The following is a 4,140-nucleotide window of genomic DNA, read 5'->3' as shown; positions in this document are numbered from 1 at the left end:
CGTGAACCGTTCTCTCTTTTTGGGTTCGCGAGCGCGTGAGCAAAGATTGTGTTTGATGCGAACCAAAAACACGTCAAGCGCATGATGCTTTCCACCACTGGTGTTGCCTCCATATATCTTCCACCGAGAACTGCGATATCTCACAGGGATCTCGCCCACATCTGCTCGGTTATGCCTGAGCCACGGCTGCTCATGGGAGATTTTAACTCCCATGGTACAGGCTGGGGGGAACTGTACGATGACAGCCGTTCAACTTTGATATATGACCTCTGCGACGACTTCAACATGACAATTTTGAACACCGGAGAAGTTACGCCAGTGGCACCTCCAGCTAAAGATGGCAGTCCTAGAGACAGCCGATTAGACTTCTCAATCTGTTCGAGCTCACTATCGCTGGAGTGTACATGGAAGGTTATCCAGGATCCCCATGGTAGTGATCACCTTCCGATCGTTGTTTCGACCTTACAACCTCACGAAACACATTGACTGGGGGAAGTACGCGGAAGCAATTATCGATGGTGAGCAATCGGTAGAAGTCCTTCCACCGCGGGAAGAGTATAAGTTTCTATCAGAACTGATCATCAGTAGCGCGCTTCAGGCACAACGTCGGCCGGTGCCAGGCCCTTCGGTTCGCAGGAAACCCCCCAATCCGTGGTGGGATAGCGAGTGTACAGAAATCTATCGCGAGAAATCCGCTGAGTTCAAAGAGTTTCGGAAACGCGGTTCGGTCGAAAACTTTAAGCGGTACACTGCCCTTGAAGGCAAGTTTAAGAACTTGGTCAAGGCAAAGAAAAGCGGTTACTGGCGTCGGTTCGTCGAGGGTTTATCGCGCGAGACATCAATGAGAACTCTTTGGAACGTCGGGAGAAGAATGCGTAACGCGTCGTCGGTAAACGAGGATCGAGAAAGCTCTCCTCGGTGGATTCTCAAGTTCGAAAAAAAAAGTTTGTCCAGATTCCGTACCCGTGGAGCGAATAATTCGTGATGTTTCCGAAGATAGGGACGACATGGATAGGCCGTTTGCAATGGTTGAATTCTCACTTGCTCTTCTTTCATGTAACAATTCCACTCCAGGAAAGGATCGAATCAAGTTCAACTTGCTTAAAAACCTCCCCGACGCCGCTAAGAGGCGCTTGTTGAACTTGTTCAATCAGTTCCTGGATAGCAACATCGTTCCGGATAATTGGAGACAAGTGAGGGTGATAGCTGTTCAAAAACCCGGGAAACCCGCGTCGGATCATAATTCGTACTATCCAATCGCGATGTTGTCTTGTCTACGGAAGCTGTTGGAGAAGATGATTCTCTTCCGACTGGACAAATGGGTTGAATCGAATGGCACACAGATCGAAAAAAGAGTGTAAATTTCTGCGACATGTGATGCACATGATTGGAGCGTGAGATATCTCAGAAGTTTACATGACATATCATGTAAAAGTCATAAAATATCATGTAAACTTCCATTATATGTCATATAATTCAGCATGACTCTGAGTGTTTACATGACATATAACACAAATTTACATGAAATATCATGTAAACCATCATAACAGTAAGTTTACATGACTAAAATGAAGTTTACATGACATGAGACATGAGACATGAGAGGCAAAGGAACGAACGACTGTCTTGCATTGCTTGCTTCAGAAATTCAGCTTGCCTTTGCTCAAAAGCAGCAAATGGGCTCAGTGTTGGATATTAAGGGGACTTTTGATTCAGTTTGTGTCGATGTTCTTTCCGACAAACTACACGAAAGTGGCCTTTCACCAATTATGAACAACTTTTTGTATAATTTGCTGTTTGAGAAGCAGATGAGTTTTGCTCATGGCGACTTGACAGTTTCACGAATTAGCTACATGGGCCTCCTCCAGGGTTCATGTCTAAGCCCCCTTCTTTACAACTTTTATGCTAGAGACATAGATGATTGTCTCATGGAAAATTGCACGTTAAGACATAACTGTGTTGTTTCTGTAACAGGATCAATAGCAGTCGTGCAAGGACCACTACAGGATACTTTGGACAATTTGTCTACTGGGGCTCTCAAGCTGGGTATCGAGTTCTCTCCGGAGAAAACTGAGATGGTTGTCTATTCTAAAAAACATAAACCGGCTAAGTTTCCGCTCGTTCTGATGGGTAGGACAATCACTCATAGCATGTCTTCTCAATATCTCGGCGTCTGGTTCGACTCCAAATGCACTTGGGGGAAGCATATTGTGTATCTGATACAGAAGTGCCAAAAGCGAATCAACTTTATGCGAACTATTACCGGAACATGGTGGGGAGCGCATCCGGAAGATCTGATCAGGCTGTACCAAACAACCATTCTGTCGGTTTTAGAATACGGTAGTTTTTGTTTTCAATCCACGGCGAAAACACACTTGCTGAAGCTTCAACGGGTTCAGTACCGTTGCCTTCGGATCGCGTTAGGTTGCATGAACTCGACTCACACAATGAGTTTAGAGGTACTTGCTAGAGTACAGCCACTGGCAGACCGCTTTGCGGAGTTGTCGTTCCGGTTCCTCATCCGATGTGAGGTTGTGAATCCTTTGGTCTTAGAAAATTTTGAAAAGCTGCTCGAACAGAATCCTCAAACTCGTTTTATGAGTGTGTACTACTGGTACATGACGCTGGAGGTAAGCCCATCTCCGGTTAACACCAATCGTGACAACTTCTCAAACTTCGACAGCTCCTCAGTGGATTTTGATCTCTCTATGAAGGATGAGATCACCGGTATTCCTGAATCTTTTCGTTCCGTAGGTATTCCACAGATTTTTGCAAGTAAGTTCGGGCATGTTAGCGGGGACAGACGGTTCTTCACAGACGGTTCGAAAACCGATGATTCGACTGGATTCGGTGTCTACAACGAATTTCATAGCGCCACCTTCATGCTTCAAAAGCCATGTTCGGTATACATTGCTGAGCTAGCGGCTATATAGGGTATGTGTGCCATCAGTAATCTCATGCTCCCATTTTCATCCTATTCGAAAACAAGCGATTACGGCACCGATTGACTCCGTTCTTTTTGTTTTCATGGGTGCTCACTTCTAACAAAAAATACAAAAATAAGAAACAAAACAAATAGCGCTTCAATCCTTTGTTTTTCGTGGGATGAAAATGGGAGCCACATGCTTAATAAGGGAACCAATACCCTACTACACCTTAGAGTACATTCGCACTCTTCCACCTGAGCACTACTTCATTTTTGCCGACAGTTTAAGTTCTCTGGAGGCTGTTCGGTCAATGAAACGGATGAAGCACTCAGCGTACTTTCTGAATGGAATACTCCAAGTATTGAGTGCTTTGACCAAACGCTCATACACCATCACCATAGCTTGGGTCCCTTCACATTGCTCGATTTCGGGCAATGAGAAGGCAGACTCGCTGGCTAAGGTGGGCACTAGCGAAGGCGATATTTACGAGCGTCAAATCGCCTTCGACGAATTTTTTGCATTGGCCCGTCAGGAGACCTTGATCAGCTGGCAACACAAATGGAGAGATGGGTAGATGGTTGCACTCCATCATTCCACAGGTGTCGAAGAAGCCATGGTTCAAAGGGTTGGATTTGAGCCGCGATTTCATTCGTGTAATGTGTCGGTTGATGTCCAACCACTATTTGTTGAACGCACATACCTTCCGTGTTGGGCTCTCGGAAAGCAATCTCTGTATCTGTGGCGTGGCTTACCAGGATATCGAACATGTCGCGTGGGGATGCAATGAGTATCGTGAGGTTAGATCTGAGGTGCATGAAATTCTCCGGGTCCGAGGAAAACAACAGAAACCCGTTAGAGAAGTGTTGGCAGACCTTGATTTGGAATACATGTATCTCATATATCAGTTTTTGAAACGTGTTGATGTCAGAGTTTGATGTTCGTTCCTTGTTTACGTTGTCCGCCGTTTGGTTTTGCTGTTCGCCCCTGTCTGTCGCCTCCCCCCTCCCTCCTACCGTTTGTCTTCTTCTTGTCGTTGTCTACCGATAAAGCCCTTCTTTTTTGTTCCATTTCAGATAAGGAAATTTTGTCCCATCAATGTTTTTAGTATAAAATAGCAAATAATTTAGTTTAAGACCCTCAAATCCCTCCTTCCCAATTTTATTTTTTTTTATATATCCCTAACCTCGAAACAGCCGCGAGTACTTTATAACCC

At 45.1% G+C, this 4,140-nt stretch overlaps 1 long non-coding RNA gene across 1 annotated transcript in view; it reads left to right on the top strand.

The window, feature by feature from the left end:
* Nucleotides 1-594: 594 nt before the first annotated feature.
* LOC134285575 (uncharacterized) overlaps nt 595-4,140 on the top strand; it is a 22,038-nt gene continuing 18,492 nt past the window's right edge. Inside the window, exon 1 of the long non-coding RNA XR_009996479.1 lies at nt 595-1,056. This is a non-coding gene — a long non-coding RNA (uncharacterized LOC134285575). The remainder of the gene's footprint in view (nt 1,057-4,140) is intronic.

The sequence above is a fragment of the Aedes albopictus genome, chromosome 1 (assembly GCF_035046485.1).
Source record: "Aedes albopictus strain Foshan chromosome 1, AalbF5, whole genome shotgun sequence".
NCBI classification, from domain to species: domain Eukaryota; kingdom Metazoa; phylum Arthropoda; class Insecta; order Diptera; family Culicidae; genus Aedes; species Aedes albopictus.
Note: the sequence above shows the minus strand (reverse complement) of the source record. Positions and strands in the feature narration are given on the sequence as shown.